The following is a 19,138-nucleotide window of genomic DNA, read 5'->3' as shown; positions in this document are numbered from 1 at the left end:
TACTATGGTAACAAGAGAGCAAACAGGGATGGATGAAGAGCTGAGCAGTGGAATGCGGTTACCGTGGTAACTCCACAATGAAAACCATCAGTGGTGGAATTTTCCGAATAGACAGATGCTCACTCCCCTTCTCTCACTCTCTCTCTCTCTCTCTCTGCCTTTCCTCCTCTCTCTCTTTCTTGCTACATCTTACTCACCCCGTTTCTCTCACTCCTCTTCTTTCACTCTTTTCTGTGTGTGTGCGACCGCGCGCCTGCGTGTGTGTGTGTGTGTAAGAATGTGCATGGTCATTAGCCTATTAATGCATAATTACTATGATGTCACTAGTCTTTATGACAGGAAAGGGTTGATGTGTAATGGTGCGGGCAGCGCAATGTCTGGTGGTGCAGCAGGCTGTCTGGTGGTGCAGTGTGGTGTCTGGTGGTGCAACAGGCTGTCTGGTGGTGCAGCAGGCTGTCTGGTGGTGCAGCAGGCTGTCTGGTGGTGCAGCAGGGTGTATGGTGGTGCAGCAGGCTGATGCATGCAGCGTAGTGTAATCTAGTGCTTGCAGCAGAGGGGGTGCATATAGCAAGGTGGTGGTTGCAAGGTGGTGCACAGAGTATGGTACATTGTGTTGCAGTATGGTAGATGGAGAGGAGAGCTGAATTCACAACACAGGCAGTGGAGTGTCCTTTGATTTGTCACCATGGAAACACGTTGTTCTGCATAAAAGCAGTTGCTGATTTTACACTGAATTAGACTTTAGAATTAGTCAGGTGGAGGTACAGGTTGACCAGCCAGTAGGAAGACCGACAGACAGACAGTCTGACAGATACTGTGTGTCTTAACCTGGCCTGTTATTGTCTCCCCTCACTTACCTGTCTGGGTCTGATGAGTGTCTTACCTCAGTTCACTAGCTCCATTGTGATTGGTATTTCCTCTGAAACATCCCCGCCGCAAACCATTCCTCTTACTGTACCGATGGGCCAGCTGATGGGATGCTTTGATTTGTGGCACAGAATCACCTAAGCCAGCAGAAGAAATGGACGGTCAGTATGATTGTAGACGGGTTGTTGTTTGGCATGGCTAGGATCACTGATCCATGTCGGGCCTGACCCCACTTTGGATGGTTAGGGGTTATCTTACGGTCTGTAAACATGCTCCAGGTGTTCTGTAGCCAACCTCTAGCTTAGCTATGTCACAGAATGTACCAAATATCAGTGTTACATTATGGAGCAGACACCCTTTCTACTCTGAGTGTTTAAAAGGATGTAGGGGCAGATGTTACAAAGATCTGAGGCTACCACCTAACGTACCACCTAAAGGTAGATTGTTAAATATCAAGTAATGCATTTTTAACTGCACATCCCGTTTAAAATGCTCTTTCAGCACTGGGCCCGTTTAATTTACCTTTGGTTTAACGTTGTTTGTGTGGTTCTAACTTGTTCCTTGGGGCTAGAAGAGGAACAGCCTCACCACTAAACCAGTCGTTCAACCCAAATGTGTCATTAATCATTAGGTCATGACCCAAGAGTAAAAACAATATTTTCCAATATTGCAGTTATCAACCATGCCTTCATGAAATGTTAAAAATAGAAAAAAGCTGTTGAACCATGCATTAACATAGAAATATAAGTAAATTCATGGGCTTCATTCTTAAGATGAAGGTTTAGTATATGCTCTCGGACCCAGTTAAAATGCCATCGTGACCCCCCGGTGGTCAATCCCAGCACTACCCTGATCCCATCTCACTGTTGACCTGAGAGGCAGGGTTCCCACAGTGAGGGAGGGTGGGGGCTCAAGCTTGGACCTTCTGGAGGGTTTTATCTAATTGATGTTGCACATTAAATTGTGAATACATTAAGACCATGTGAGGGTTTTAAAACACACAGTCTATAAAATACAGAAGAATAGAGAGTGGTACCGCAACCATCGGTATGAAATGATTATTATTTTATGGACTGAAATCAGCTCTCACACCAGATAGGCTTCACAGTCTTGGCAGTTGGATCTCTCAGCAGGGATAGTCCCTCTAGTGGTCTAACCCCTTCATTACATCCTCTGGTGGGGTCTACTCTTTTATGATGAATGTTCACAATACTGCTTACTATAAACCGTATGTTTCATAATTGTTCTGATAGTATACTCCACGACAGAGCAATAGGGAATGACATGGATAGTGCTGACAAGTATAGTGTTCACCACTCAAGCCTCTTAACTGACCAATCTACATGTGTATATATATATATATATATATATATATATATATATATATTAGTGGTGGGCCGTTATCGGCGTTAACGGCTGCGTTAACGCAAAACTTTTATCGGGCGATAAAAAAAATATCGCCGTTAATCTATTTTCAAACACTTCCTTGTTCGGACCCATCACGTGACCGAACTAACCAATCAGAAGCTAGAATTTAGACTGAGGTAAACGTGAGGGAATCGGCAGATTCAACAGAATATCCTGACTGTGTTAAATATTTAAACATATAAATATATATTTAACTTCTAAACCTTACATTATTATGGATTATTACACGGCTCTTCTCAATGCTGTAGACTGCTCCATTCACTTGCATGGGCCTTCCCAACGTTCAGCTGTCAATTATTTTTGTTTATGCTCCGTTCACTCGCATGGGCACTTCACAACTTCCGGCGGTGAATTATATTTGATAATTCACCGTTGCCAAGTATAATTGACAGCTGTCAAGGTAAACGAAAGGATTTTTTTGCCGTTTGCCATTTTAATCTAGATTAATTCCAAAATTAATCTAGATTTAAAAAAAAATCTATGCCCACCACTAATATATATATATATACACACACTTATATGTAATATGTGCCAAACACTACAAATGTAGAAAAGATAGATTAGAGTAGGCGGAAGCTATCCAAGTACGCAGGACTGGTCAGTGTCCGTCAGCAGGCTGGTTGGAGAGCAAGGTGTCTCCTGGTGGAGGTTGGATGCAGGGGTTTTTGCAGCCTGTTTCCTGAACAGAGCCTTCAGCAGTTTGGGCATCAAGGGAGAGAGGAGAAGAGCCATCCGCAGTACCAACGATGCAGCAGAGAGGGCCTCAAGATGGCTGTGGCTCAAAACAGGAGAGCCATGGAGTCATGGTAGCTAGCTGGTCATCTGGACACAAGCTGGGGTCAGATCAGCCCCGGCTGGGTCATCTGGACAAGGGCGTATTATGTTGAAAGACCCGAAACGTCTGATGATTCCAGGCTGATGATGTGTCCAGACTAGGCAACAGTAGATGTATTTACACAGAGACCCTATAGCATGGCTGCCCAATTTGGGGCCCGCAGGCCAAGTTTGACTGATTATATTTGGCCAGTGCCTTGCCCACTGTATAATAAATAACAATAAAAAGAAAATATATTTTTATTTTTTTGGCCTTTGTCTCACTCTCATCTACATGAAATTCTAAGTGTCACTTAGTCAGCTGGAGCCTGATATTGAGAAAATTGAAAAAACCAAGGACAGGCTTCATGTCTCCAACTAACCCTACGACTCCAATGTTTCACCTTGGAGTATGTTCTGCTCTGTACAATTAATGGGGGCATGTTTTGTCCCATATCACTTTATTTATTGCACTAGTAAGTACAGTAGTGATTTCTACAAACCTTCTCAAGATGTTGTCCAATTCTACTACTATTACTGATTTAAAAATGATCAAACCAGTGAAGAATGCATTCCCATTGGGGAATGTTTTGTCCCATATTACTTTGCCTATTGCACTTAAAGTGCGTATTGGAAGTTAGATACTGCAGTGAAGAATCATATAGGAAAAAAATTTGAATACACGATTTTTTAGTTTTTATTAATAAATCTACACTACAAGTGGCATCTTGAGCCGTTTTTGTGATACAATTTTACTTCCGCATCTCAAACGCTCGTTTTCGAGCGTGACGTAGGAATTGGTCGACGGACGTTCTAATCAACATAGGCAACATAACAACAATGGATAACAGTTTCGGACCACTTCCGTACAATTTTGAGCCAGCTAGCCGTGAGGGAGAACAGCAACCACCTAATACAACCCGGTCTCACGAAAATACGTGACACTGTCACGTTATTTAATCTATTGAAACGTGATCAGGGACACGTATTTTCAAAATTTTCGTGTTAAAAAGCACACATTTCAAACCCATGTATTTCAATTGGAAGTATTTGTCGTGTCACTAAGCACGACTTCCAAACTAAGGTTCTGTGCGGGAGCGTTCTCCCTAATGTCCCTTAAGGAGCTCCGTACAGAACATTTATTGTTAAAAATTGTCTGTGATAACTAACAATATGACAGCTTTTGGCCACCCGTTTCTACTTTCACCTTTGATTCTGAGAAATTGTGACAATTCAAGGATATATTAAATGCAGGTGCGCTGCTCAGGCAAACCGCGAAGGAAAAAAAGGTAGCTGCTTCATCTGTTCTTTTTAGAATTGTATGTCTTGATGTTTTGATCTAGCCATAGATCTATTGTCTTGTTTTTGGCTATGTGAATGGAAGTCTGCGTCGATGCCTCGCAAGTCCAGTGTCGCGACGTGACATCTAGAAATCATACCGTATAATAATGGGTTATCATTAATATTGATATGTAGGGGTTGATTATAACTCGTGAATAATATTGTTTAGACCACAGTCTGGGGGAATACTCGTATTCTGATTGGCTGCAGGGTGTGTGTTATCTACTGATATTGGCCTACAGACACCTGCTAAGTAGTTCCAGTCAGTGTTTAGATTCTCTGCCCGAGCCCGAGCCCGACCCGACCCGACCCGACCCGACCCGCGGGCCGGGTCGGGCCGATTTTTCCCACCACTATCCTCGGGCCGGGCCTTTGATCAAGCGTGTTTATTTTTATTTTATCATTGGTTTATTAGCCTAATCTGAGGAGAAATCTATGCCATGAACAGAAATATTATAGGTCTTTATTACACGGGTCTTCTCAATGCCGTGGAACGCTCCGTTCACTTGCATGGGTCCGGTGACTTGTCAACCCCTCTGCTGATCAACACTACGAATGCTGGTAACGAATAAATTGTAAAAAAGACACAGCATGTGAAGTTATTTTTTCGTTTTGGCAGTAGCCGTGTAATAAGCGGGCTAATGTATAGAACGTCGCCGGTCAATATCGAAAATAAGACCCTTCAGGGCGAAGCAAGACATCTTCGCTGCGCGTCGGTGTAGCCTACTGTTCGCCCTGGTGGGGCTTATTTTCCCGATAATGACCGGCGTTCTATGCATTATCCCTTACATATATATTTAGCAGAGTAGACTAAATGTGAACAAAGTTACATATGTATTAAAAAAAATGTTGGGATGAAATCGGGCTCGGGCTCATAATTACAGTTAATCTGTCGGGCGGGCCGGGCTCGGACAGAACGTGCACGGGCTCCGGCTTGGTTTTCTTTATTAATCGAATGGGAAATGCAATAGGCCTATTTTAGGACCGAATCACCGTTAAACTTGTTTCTAATAATATAATGTGTGTGTGTATAATAATACTTTTTACTTGCATAATCTTTAGTCAGTGATTACGTCTGATCTTTAGTTTTATAGTTATTAGGAAGATTTTATCGGCTCGCTCGCATGTTTCAACGACGTCAGGTTGCTAGGGACGCTGCTTTCGCTAAACTAGCAGCTCACGTGTTTCCTGCGTTTGTGTTATTAAACCGTTACTTTATGTAGCCTAACTTTTAATGATATCATCTTGTTAGAAACACGTATATCTGAGAGCCAACCCAGTCGCCAAAAGCATACGTTGACAGTGTACGTTTTCGTGAAAACACTGGATTACGTCGCATTTCAACATAAATAGCGTGTTATACACACACACACACACACACACACACACACACACACACACACACACACACACACACACACACAATGCATTTCGCTGCTAAAACAACAACGACAGATATTCCCTCAATTATTATTACTTTCAAAACGTTGGCCAAGGTGGAATATCCTTTTTATTTGGGCTGCTTCTAGGACATTTTGGGTGGATTTTGAACGGTATGTGGGCAGGACGTTTTTTGCAGGACCTGGCAACCCTGCGCTGTTGCCCGGGGTGCTGAAATGCTCCGGAACAGATCTGGATCCACTATGGCCACTATGAACAGATCTGGATCCACTCCGGAACAGATCTGGATCCCCCCCCCCCCCCCCCTTAAATAAATTCTATGGCAGAATAAAGAATAAATTCATGCATTATCATTCAACTTGAACGTGTGTTTTTACAGTAGGCCTATAGCGTGGTGGAGGGGTGACGTATGTTGGCCAACCCGGAAGTGAGCGTCGCCCTGGTTTCCCTTGACAAAAAGCCAACGGGTTTTTCCATTGGATTTTGGATTATTGCAGAAAAATTTGCATCTTTGAAGCACCTCCTCAAAAACTGAAAATAAATAAATAAATAAAAATATCTGTGCTCCAAAGAACGAAATGTAAACCAATGCATTCTGAACGGGAGTGTTTCTCAGATTTTTCCATGCTACACAGAACGAAATGTAAACCCATGCAAATAAAGACTTCATGTTCATTTAAATATCATTATTCTCCTCAGTGTGTAGAGTGGTATTCTATTTTTTTCAACGGGGCTGCATCCAGTCACTTGACCGTCATGGTTGCTATGGTGGTTGCTATCGACCGTCCCCTCTAATCCTTACATGGTTCTAAAAACCACGCGGCAAAGGAGCTGCCGTCCATTGTGTTGTTTTTGTCGTAAACTAGGGTCCGATGGTTAAAAAATAGACAGATATTCCAAGGTATCCTTAAAAGGCAGCTTGGATGTTTTTGTTTTGTGCAGTTTAGACTTCTTCTATAACCTATTTTTGAAAGCAAAACACCAAGCTCATTGATTTAACGAGGCAGGGTTATTTGAAACAATTTATTCAATAAATATTTATGAGAGGTCATTCCTTCTCCTGGGTTGCTTCCTATTTATGTCTAGTGTACAACCCTACTGTCCACAAGCATCACCCCCCCCCCCCCCTCCCCATATGGATTTGGAGAATTGCTGCCACGTCCCAGTGGTGGAGGTATCATATATATGAAAGAGGGCATTCAATTATACTACAATGATCAATTAGGAGGCCGAAGCCCTAAAGGAAGTGATGCAATAGGTGACTGAGTCGACAACATTTAAGTAAGCCTTGGGGTCTCTTATATATCAAAGGGGGTCTCAAAGGACCTGTGGCTTATAGGAAATGACTCAGCAAGTGCTCCATCTCGTTGCGCCTCACCCAGCGGCTCGCTTGCAAGATTTTGGCCTGAAGTTCTTCCCAGACCTACACCGTAGCCATCCAACCTGCATATCTGAGAATCAGGCCTCTCTTTAATAATGACAAAAAGTTATGAGAGAAATACACATAAACTTTTGTTGTCTCATAAGCGGCGTGGTGCCGGCTCCTTTTGACCTTTTGACCCCAGACTTCTGAGGGAATAGCTGAATCAATTCATTAGTCAATCAGAAGTATGTAAATATCTTCCCGGTGGCGGAAGAGGGCGGACAAGGTGTCCTTCAACATCTACGTTTCCAGGCGATTGCAACGGTGCCACACATGAGCATATTCGAACATGTTTAATGGTAGTAATTAGCTGTCGAAATTGGAGGCCTTAATCAATAATGAGCAGCTATTGATTTACTTCCCGATAGAAATATGTGACAAATGACATGTTATTTAGCATCTACACGTTGAGCTGAGTCCAATGACACCAAGCATGACACTCTAGCAAATGGTAACATGTATTTTACCTGGTACATATGGTCTAGGACATGATCTCGGTGTGGCAAGAGGGCGAGCTTGATCTCATTGGACTCAGCTTAACGTGTAGATGCTAAATAAAATGTAATTTGTCAAAAATCTCCATCGGGAAGCAAATCTATAGCTGGTCATTATTGATAAAGGCCTCCAAAATCGACAGCAAATTACTACCCCGAAACATATTCAAATATGATCTTGTGTGGCACTGTTGCAATCGCCTCGAAACGTAGATGTCAAAGGACACCTTGTTTACCCCGTTACGCCTCCGGGAAGATATTTTCATACTTCTAATGGATTGATTCATATTTTAATGTTCTCGGAGTGAGACTTTAAGCGGCTACAGCAGAAGTGTTGAGACGAAAGATGATATCAAGACATTTATAGAATATTCCGATTCACATTATGATTCTTCGTCATAACTATCTGACCAAACATCCTTCACATTCACTGAGCGAAGATTATGAAAGTCCAGGCCCCCCCTTCCTGCACTCGGGGTCCGACTGGGCCAAGTTTCGGGCAGGAAGGGCCCTCGGGTCCAACCGGGCCAAGTTTCGGTGCGGGGGTCCCAGTTAGGCCCTAGAATAAGGTATTCAAATTTCAGGGCGGTAGGACCTTCCTATCTCAAAAACTGTTTTTCCACCACATTCTGGACTATTAGGTCTTGCAGGCAACACTTCTGAGGGGCTTTGTCTAAATGACAGTCCATTTGGGAAAACTTTTTTTCTCTAAGGGCTAGAACTCCAAATCTCGGAAATGTCGTTCTCTGGGCCCCGGGAAATGTGTGTAAACATTTCACTATCCTTAGCTATCTCGAAAAGGCCGGAAAAGGGGCGTGACCTCCAACAGTACAGTAAATGTACATAAGACAGAGGTTAGTTTCTAGTCCCCATTTTTTGTGGGATGGATGTGTACATTTGTGGCTTAAGGTGTGTAGACACAGCTGGCCTGTGGCCACGTTTTTGAAGTCTGGGGTCAAAAGGTCAAAAGGAGCCGGCACCACGCCGCTTATGAGATAACAAAAAGTTCATGTGTATTTCTCTCATAACTTTTTGTCACTATTAAAGAGAGGCCTGATTCTAAGATATGCATGTTGGATGGCTAGGGTGTAGGTCTGGGAAGAACTTCAGGCCAAAATCATGCAAGCGAGCCGCTGGGTGCAGGTGCAACGAGATGTAGGGGGGCCTGGACTTTCATAATCTTCGCTCAGTGAATGTGAAGGATGTTTGGTCGGATAGTTATGACCCTCATCCTCATCCTCATCGTCATCCGCTTATCCGGGGTCGGGTCGCGGGGGGAGCAGCTCAAGCAGGGGGCCCCAGACTTCCCTTTCCCGGGCCACATTGACCAGCTCTGACGGGGGGATCCCGAGGCGTTCCCAGGCCAGTGTTGAGATATAATCTCTCCACCTAGTCCTGGGTCTTCCCCGAGGTCTCCTCCCCACTGGACGTGCCTGAAACACCTCCCAAGGAAGGCGCCCAGTGGGCATCCTTACCAGATGCCCGAACCACCTCAGCTGACTCCTTTCTAAGTAAAGGAGCAGCGGCTCTAATCCGAGTTATGACGAAGAATCATAATGTGAATCTGAATATTCTATAAATGTCTTGATATCATCTTTCGTCTCAACACTTCTGCTGCAGCCGCTTAAAGTCTCACTCCGAGAACCTTAAAATATGAATCAATCCATTAGAAGTATGAAAATATCTTCCCGGAGGTGTAACTGGGCAAACAAGGTGTCCTTTGACATCTACGTTTCGAGGCGATTGCAACAGTGCCACACATGATCATATTTGAATAGGTTTCGGGGGTAGTAATTAGCTGTCGATTTTGGAGGCCTTTATCAATAATGACCAGCTATAGATTTGCTTCCCGATGGAGATTTTTTACAAATTACATGTTATTTAGCATCTACACGTTAAGCTGAGTCCAATGAGATCAAGCTCGCCCTCTTGCCACACCGAGATCATGTCCTAGACCATATGTACCATGTAAAATACATGTTACCATTTGCTAGAGTGTCATGCTTGGTGTCATTGGACTCAGCTCAACGTGTAGATGCTAAATAACATGTCATTTGTCACAAATTTCTATCGGGAAGTAAATCAATAGCTGCTCATTATTGATTTCGGCCACCGGGAAGATATTTACATACTTCTGATTGACTAATGAATTGATTCAGCTATTCCCTCAGAAGTCTGGGGTCAAAAGGTCAAAAGGAGCCGGCACCACGCCGCTTATGAGACAACAAAAGTTTATGTGTATTTCTCTCATAACTTTTTGTCATTATTAAAGAGAGGCCTGATTCTCAGATATGCAGGTTGGATGGCTACGGTGTAGGTCTGGGAAGAACTTCAGGCCAAAATGCAAGCGAGCCGCTGGGTGAGGCGCAACGAGATGGAGCACTTGCTGAGTCATTTCCTATAAGCCACAGGTTGAAGCGTATATGCGTCCTTTGAGACCCCCTTTGATATATAAGAGACCCTAAGGCTTACTTAAATGTTGTCGACTCAGTCACCTATTGCATCATTTCCTTTAGGGCTTCGGCCTCCTAATTGATCATTGTAGTATAATTGAATGCCCTGTTTCATATATATGATACCACCACCACTGGGACGTGGCAACAATTCTCCAAATCCATATGGGGAGGGGGGGGGGGGGGGGGGGGTGATGCTTGTGGACAGTAGGGTTGTACACTATAAATAGGAAGCAAACTCAGGAGAAGGAATGACCTCTCATAAATATTTATTGAATAAATTGTTTCAAATAACCCTGCCTCGTTAAATCAATGAGCTTGGTGTTTTGCTTTCAAAAATAGGTTATAGAAGAAGTCTAAACTGCACAAAACAAAAACATCCAAGCTGCCTTTTAAGGATACCTTGGAATATCTGTCTATTTTTTAACCATCGGACCCTAGTTTACGACAAAAACAACACAATGGACGGCAGCTCCTTTGCCGCATGGTTTTTAGAACCATGTAAGGATTAGAGGGGACGGTCGATAGCAACCACCATAGCAACCATGACGGTCAAGTGACTGGATGCAGCCCCGTTGAAAAAAATAGAATACCACTCTACACACTGAGGAAAATAATGATATTTAAATTATTATGAACATGAAGTCTTTATTTGCATGGGTTTACATTTCGTTCTGTGTAGCATGGAAAAATCTGAGAAACACTCCCGTTCAGAATGCATTGGTTTACATTTCGTTCTTTGGAGCACAGATATTTTTATTTATTTAATTATTTTCAGTTTTTGTGGAGGTGCTTCAAAGATGCACATTTTTCTGCAATAATCCAAAATCCAATGGAAAAACCCGTTGGCTTTTTGTCAAGGGAAACCAGGGCGACGCTCACTTCCGGGTTGGCCAACATACGTCACCCCTCCACCTCGCTATACTGTAAAAACACACGTTCAAGTTGAATGATAATGCATGAATTTATTCTTTATTCTGCCATAGAATTTATTTAAGGGGGGGGGGGGGGGGGCATACAAGTCTTTTGGCCATAGTGGATCCAGATCTGTTCCGGAGCATTTCAGCACCCCGGGCAACAGCGCAGGGTTGCCAGGTCCTGCAAAAAACGTCCTGCCCACATACCGTTCAAAATCCACCCAAAATGTCCTAGAAGCAGCCCAAATAAAAAGGATATTCCACCTTGGCCAACGTTTTGAAAATAATAATAATTGAGGGAATATCTGTCGTTGTTGTTTTAGCAGCGAAATGCATTGTGTGTGTGTGTGTGTGTGTGTGTGTGTGTGTGTATAACACGCTATTTATGTTGAAATGCGATGTAATCCAGTGTTCACGAAAACGTACACTGTCAACGTATGCTTTTGGCGACTGGGTTGGCTCTCAGATATACGTGTTTCTAACAAGATGATATCATTAAAAGTTTGGCTACATAAAGTAACGGTTTAATAACACAAACGCAGGAAACACGTGAGCTGCTAGTTTAGTGAAAGCAGCGTCCCTAGCAACCTGACGTCGTTGAAACATGCGAGCGAGCCGATAAAATCTTCCTAATAACTATAAAACTAAAGATCAGACGTAATCACTGACTAAAGATTATGCAAGTAAAAAGTATATTTCTCGCTAGAAATGTTATTAGAAACAAGTTTAACGGTGATTCGGTCCTAAAATAGGCCTATTGCATTTCCCATTCGATTAATAAAGAAAACCAAGCCGGAGCCCGTGCACGTTCTGTCCGAGCCCGGCCCGCCCGACAGATTAACTGTAATTATGAGCCCGAGCCCGATTTCAACCCAACATTTTTTTTAATACATATGTAACTTTGTTCACATTTAGTCTACTCTGCTAAATATATATGTAAGGGATAATGCATAGAACGCCGGTCATTATCGGGAAAATAAGCCCCACCAGGGCGAACAGTAGGCCTACACCGACGCGCAGCGAAGATGTCTTGCTTCGCCCTGAAGGGTCTTATTTTCGATATTGACCGGCGACGTTCTATACATTAGCCCGCTTATTACACGGCTACTGCCAAAACGAAAAAATAACTTCACATGCTGTGTCTTTTTTACAATTTATTCGTTACCAGCATTCGTAGTGTTGATCAGCAGAGGGGTTGACAAGTCACCGGACCCATGCAAGTGAACGGAGCGTTCCACGGCATTGAGAAGACCCGTGTAATAAAGACCTATAATATTTCTGTTTATGGCATAGATTTCTCCTCAGATTAGGCTAATAAACCAATGATAAAATAAAAATAAAAACGCTCGATCAAAGGCCCGGCCCGAGGATAGTGGTGGGAAAAATCTGCCCGACCCGGCCTGCGGGTCGGGTCGGGTCGGGCTCGGGCTCGGGCAGAGAATCTAAACACTGACTGGAACTACTTAGCAGGTGTCTGTAGGCCAATATCAGTAGATAACACACACCCTGCAGCCAATCAGAATACGAGTATTCCCCCAGACTGTGGTCTAAACAATATTATTCATGAGTTATAATCAACCCCTACATATCAATATTAATGATAACCCATTATTATACGGTATGATTTCTAGATGTCACGTCCGCTCGCGACACTGGACTTGCGAGGCATCGACGCGGACTTCCATTCACATAGCCAAAAACAAGACAATAGATCTATGGCTAGATCAAAACATCAAGACATACAATTCTAAAAAGAACAGATGAAGCAGCTACCCTTTTTTCCTTCGCGGTTTGCCTGAGCAGCGCACCTGCATTTAATATATCCGTGAATTGTCACAATTTCTCAGAATCAAAGGTGAAAGTAGAAACGGGTGGCCTAAAGCTGTCATATTGTTCACAGACAAGTTTAAGTAGAAACGGGTGGCCAAAAGCTGTCATATTGTTAGTTATCACAGACAATTTTTAACAATAAATGTTCTGTACGGAGCTCCTTAAGGGACATTAGGGAGAACGCTCCCGCACAGAACCTTAGTTTGGAAGTCGTGCTTAGTGACACGACAAATACTTCCAATTGAAATACATGGGTTTGAAATTTGTGCTTTTTAACACGAAAATTTTGAAAATACGTGTCCCTGATCACGTTTCAATAGATTAAATAACGTGACAGTGTCACGTATTTTCGTGAGACCGGGTTCCCTAATAGGGGGAGACACCATGGCAATAGGAGGGAGAGTTGTGGTGTCAGGAGAATCAGTGGAGAATTGGGCAGGTGTCTTGGTGAGTGACTGGCATTAGCTTGAGTTAATACTAGCTAATGACAGCAAATTATGGCCACGTTTCAATATTTAACAGGCATAACTTGATTATATATGAATCTACAGGATGTATAGCTCCACACTATCTCTTACATAACTACTACTGGAGGGATGGAGGGAGGGCGGACGGACGGGTGGGCGAGCGAGAGAGTGCGCGATCAAACTGAGGCTACGTTTACACGATGACGGTCTGAACAGAAGACGCAAAAGTGGCGTTGCGTCTTCACTTTTTATTCCGCGTTTAGACGAGAGTTTTCGGGAGGAAATCTGCGTGCATACGGTGACGCAAAAGTGTGTGGAATTCGATTGGGTATGCATTTCAGGCTGCTAGGTGGTGCTGTGATAGACTATCACACAACACCGCCATGTCTGAGCGCATGCGTAGAATCTTCCTTCTCTTATCCGTGCCGCAAAAACCAAAAAGATCCTTCTATGTTCAGTAATACTATCTGTAAATATCCTGTACATTTCGTGGAAATACTCCTGTATGCTTGTTAGAGCTGCCAGAGCAGCTTGAAGGTCCGACGCATGGAAATAATCTGACATGTTTGTTTATTTCCTTGTACTGGCACATGTATGTGACGTAAACGCGTACGCGACATGAGCAGATCTGAGCAGTGTTTTGCGTCTTGCCAGTTTAGACGGAAACGCTACGGCGGAGCGTTTTAAACTTTTCCACTCTGGAGGGTGGTTTCAGATTGATGCGTTTTCATGCCCCAAAAACGCCGTCACCGTCTAAACGAAAGGCACTTCCGATAAAATATTTTGTCGTTTTCACCCGCAAGCGTCCTCGTGTAAACGGGGCCTGAAAGAAACGAGCGAAGTTAACCTCACATTTCATTTTGATAGGTGCTTGTGTGGGAAATGCCAGCCAATGAGCTCAGCTGAGGAGAGCATGTGTTGCAGGGAGGTGGATCCCTTCTGGGCTCTAGTGGAGACGCTAAACCCCAGACCAGACGTAACATGCCTGACTCTGCATCCAGGCTTTGAGGGATGCTGTCTGAACCCCTTTGTGCTCCAGGTAGCATACTTGGCCTTCAAACAGGAGCATGGCCCTCTGCAGGCCAGCACACACGAGTATGTTCAGTTGTCCACATTCCTTAATAAAATAACTATAAAAAGATCCTAGTTTACCAAGTAAATAGAGCTCAAGTCACAGATTCTGGGGTTTTGAAACCTGCTGAACCCCAGAATTTGTGACTTGTTTTATAGGTTGAATGGACTTTACCAATTTTATATAACTGAAAACATTTAAATACATTAATTGGTAGCAATATCAGAACTCAATTGTTTTTTTTTCTATTGTAATTTACCTTATTAATACCATTAACAATATCACCCTTTTTGATGACTAAGTTTAACTGTCGATATTGTTTCCCTATCCTAAAGGCAGTATCGTTACACCGCATACAGGCAGGTTGTCCGCTGGGCCTATGGAATTCTTGGCAGGCACATCAGGAAGCCCTTACCTGCATGCATTGTGTCTGCCATCAGACGGCAGTTTCCAGAGGAACATGGGGTTTATAAAGGTTTTGGGTGGCCTCATTTAAATGACAGTCAATAAAAATAATGTCTTATTTTATAGAAACATTTAATGATTCTTTTCTTTTAATATTTAGTTCTTGCAGTTTAAAAACAAAAGGAACATACTGCAATACAAATTTAAACGTAAAATTAACCACAGCAACAAAACAAAGATACAGGATTAGAACTTCATAAAATATTCCTGTGTAGCATACATAAACTGTAGAACGCTTAGAGAGCATTATTTCAACCAAAGCGTGGGTGTCAAGCAGGACCAGGTGGTAACCGCAGGCAAACCTCCAGAAAAAACCTAGGGAAAGAATAGTTTTGTTATTAACTTCATTAATAATAAAATGCAGATAATCAGAATGGGGGAAATTATTTAAGAATCCAGAAGTTCAAGTAAAGAGGGATCTTTCCCTGAATGGATCCATGTGCCAATAGATGTGTCTTTCTCTTGGTTGCAAATGCAGATACCACATAACTCCATGGTCCCACATCTATCTCTGAGATTAAATGTGGCTTTACAATATAGTGTACGAAATACCTAACAGTGTTTAACACTAATTTCCTGTGTTAAAACGTGTGTGTCGTGCAAGATACAAGCCAACAGCTTCATCCTTGCTGATCATCTGGAAGGATGTGGAAAGCGGGGCAGGTGCAGAGGAGGACAAGTCAGCTGAGCTCTCTTGTAGACTCCTTGGTGACCTGGAGTAGGCCTCAATCAGAGACTCCATAAGGGCAGATGCATAAGCTGAAGAAAGAAAACAAATGTTTAGATCCCATTCAGGGACTTAATAAAAGTAAGTAATAAAGTAATAAAAAACTAAAACAGCTTACCGTACGATGGCTTCTCCTTGACAGGGCGGACGACCCAGCCTCCTTTGCGGAACCTTGGGTAACGAACTCCATATTGAACCTCGCCGTCATGTGTTCGTGCAACCTCTCGACTTCCATTGTGGTTGTAATGCAGGGCTGCCAAGAGAAGCCTGTAGAAAAAGCAATTCACAAGCTGCTCTTATATCTAAGTACCAATTTAAAATGAATGCAGTTGCAGCCTCACTGTACCATACTCATTTCAATATCACACTATTTACCTGCTGTACATCCCAAGGAAAGAGAAGCCAGTGTGCTTAGGTGCAAAGTGGAGGATAAGCGAGTGAAAGGCCTCCAGGGAAAAGGTCTGATGCTGTGGGGACAACTGCCGAACATCCTTCAACAATGCTGTTCTTGTAGTGACACTCTCCAACTTAATAGCTACAGTTGATCCTGCATAAACAACAACATAACATGTGTTCCAATGTTAATAGATGTCCATATATTCATTAGTTACATACACTGATTAGGCATGATTATATAATTACTTCCAGTATCACACAGGTTTGAACAGTACTTTGTTTATGTGTGAGCACACTCTGGGTTACACAGCTCCGGAAAAAATTAAGAGACCACTTCAAATGTTCAGTGTCTCTTGTTTTACTCTTTATTGGCATATGTTTGAGTAGTATGAACATTTTGATTCTATAATATAAACTAATGACCACATTTATACCAAATTAACAATAAAAATATTGTCATTTAGAGCATTTTCAATAAGTAATTTAGGGATAACGATTTAAGAAAAATCCAGACTGGTGTCTTAATTTTTTTTCTTCGCAGGGCTGTATATTGATGGAGTGCTGTGGAACACAAATTAACAACGCACCAACAAGAACTTTGACCTCTAATCATATTCAGCCACACATGTAGTAGTATGTTGTACCTGGTTCCAGCCACTGCTTGTTCCTTGCTTCTCCCTCCAAAGGGAGATGTGCACAGGAGGGAAATCCAGGACTGTCATGTTCATGGATGTCCTGAACATGGTTCACCATGCTTTGCCACTTGGCCTCCATTACATTTGGATCCCCATTAGGTGTGGAAGCTGCAGTCCAGTATAGGTGGTTGACAATCGATGGCCTCCACAGCTTAAGGTCCTCACAACCCCTCTCCTTTGCAGCAGCATCTAGCGCTTTTCCTATGCCTGTTTCAGAACATAAACACAATTTTATGTTTTTATTTTAACCAAGTGTTCATCTAAACAAACCTATAAACATCAAGTTACTTACTTTTACCAACATGCCAGATGTCAAAGAAGTGACTTGTTCCTTCAGGGCACAACTCCTCCCGCACCCACTTGGCAACCTAAAGAATGAGACAACATTTCTTAAAATTAGTAAGGCTGGGGCACCAGTGGCACAGTGGGTACAAATCTGTTTAATAAAGCAAAGAAAATATCGTACAAAAATAAATAAATTAGTAAGGCTTTTTTGAGCATTTGCTCCTTACAGCGTGTCAAAATCAACAGCCCACTGTAAAATTAATGTAGGGGAACATATAATGAATACACTGATACATATGTCTTTCTTGTTTGTCTTTACCTGGCGATTTCTGTCGGTAATAAGGGCTGAAACTTGCAAGTGTTGCTCCTTGAGAAATGCTATGTTTCGCTTCAAACCCTCCAGCTCACACCAGTTGCTGCTTGGTACACCTGAGTTCTGTAAAAAACATTAATCAGTCATTTAAGAAAGTGTGCCACATCAAAAAGAGAACAACTGATTTGTGTGTCCACTAATGGTAATTTACTTGAAGTTGAAGATCCAAAACCCTGTTGATGCGGTCCTCAATCACGGTGTAGGTCCCATACTTGGCACAATGACCAGGAGAGTCTGACCTATGAATGTCATGAATAGCTTAATTAATTAAAACATTTAAGCCAAAAAACACTGCAATGGATACTGTTACTTAGCTACTCGGAACCACAAAAATAAACTGAAGGCGATCTCCACACGCGAAGACGGGACACATGCAAAGATTTGGCAAGGATCAGCAAACAACACACGGCACCCTCACTGGCGACCAATAGAAGCTGGCCCTATGCTGCTGGCGGTCACCGGTACGGGGCAAGCCTGAACATAAAACACAAAACGAAACAAGCCCAAAACCAACACACTACGGCACGTAACGGTAACATATAAAAGTATACAAGCGAGGTGTTATACCTGCAGTCCCCTGAGAGGATTAGACCCCCCCCCCATCTCCTTCAGCTGGCTGACTATGCCAGCTTGCTCATTCTTCCACGCCTGCACAATGGTGGGAATTGTGTAAAGGCGTTGATGGCGGAAGAATGTGTTTGCAGTAAAACATTGAAGGCCAAACAGTTTTAACATCCTAAGTGTTTGTGTAGCCATGCAACCAGAAAAGTGGATGGCCCCACTAAGCATCAGGTTGCAGGCTGGCATGTTTCTATGCAGCACTGGCTGGTTCTGCCAGACACGCTCGAACCCACAAGCTGCACAGACCTAAGAGATGTGTATGAAAATGACCATTAGAACTCTTAAACAGTCAAAAAAGTGAATTGATAAAGTAAAAAATGACAACACAAAAAACACACAATATATACAATATAAATACAGGTTAGCACACATCTTTACTTTTATATGAGTACAATATCCTCTTACTTGCTTGATCTGAACAAATGTTCCCTGCTGCTGCTCCACGTTACCATGGGTTTCCCCACAACAGGCAGGACAAATGGTGAAGAGAGCCATCAGCTGGGTGAGACAGACAATTAACTTGTCTGCAACTCTGGAAAAACAAAACACTTATTATTTCTGACGGACAGAATTTTGAAAAAACAAAATCTAAAAGTTAAGGAAGTTGTCTTACCCGAAGTCCCACTGAGAACCCTGCTGTGGCTCTGACTCCTCCTCATAAGATGACACGCTCATCTCTTCCACTTCACTCCATGACCTGTCATCTGGTTGATCTCTTGAAACAGAGGATGATTCATCCTCTGTTTGTACTGGACTGGGCAGTGGAATTGATGATACACAGAGTTCGGTCTGTGTCCCCACACTGACCGAAAGAGATTTACTTAATATACTGTAAATGTAAAACATCATATATTCAATGGCCACTACACCTATGCAATATAATGCAATCAGATACGACAAACCTGGAATAAAATCTACTTTTACAAAGTATTGTTTAGTTTTTGTAGTCATTTGGTCTGAGGTGTTCTTATTCATGTAAATTAAAGTGGATATACTGTTGAGCTATCCCAGCTATAAAATAGATAATTAATTATTGTGACAGTATGTAATGAGTGAATATGTTGGCTAAG

At 42.7% G+C, this 19,138-nt stretch overlaps 1 long non-coding RNA gene across 1 annotated transcript; it reads right to left on the bottom strand.

Moving 5' to 3' along the window:
• Positions 1–16,092: 16,092 nt before the first annotated feature.
• On the bottom strand, positions 16,093–17,526 carry LOC132448946 (uncharacterized). The gene is made up of 4 exons (XR_009523458.1): positions 17,394–17,526; positions 17,082–17,157; positions 16,739–16,996; positions 16,093–16,245 (listed from the first exon to the last, which is right to left on the bottom strand). It is a non-coding gene; the product is annotated as an uncharacterized LOC132448946 (long non-coding RNA).
• Between the last annotated feature and the right edge of the window lie 1,612 nt (positions 17,527–19,138).

This window comes from Gadus macrocephalus, chromosome 20 (assembly GCF_031168955.1).
Source record: "Gadus macrocephalus chromosome 20, ASM3116895v1".
Classification (NCBI taxonomy): Eukaryota; Metazoa; Chordata; class Actinopteri; order Gadiformes; family Gadidae; genus Gadus; species Gadus macrocephalus.
Note: the sequence above shows the minus strand (reverse complement) of the source record. Positions and strands in the feature narration are given on the sequence as shown.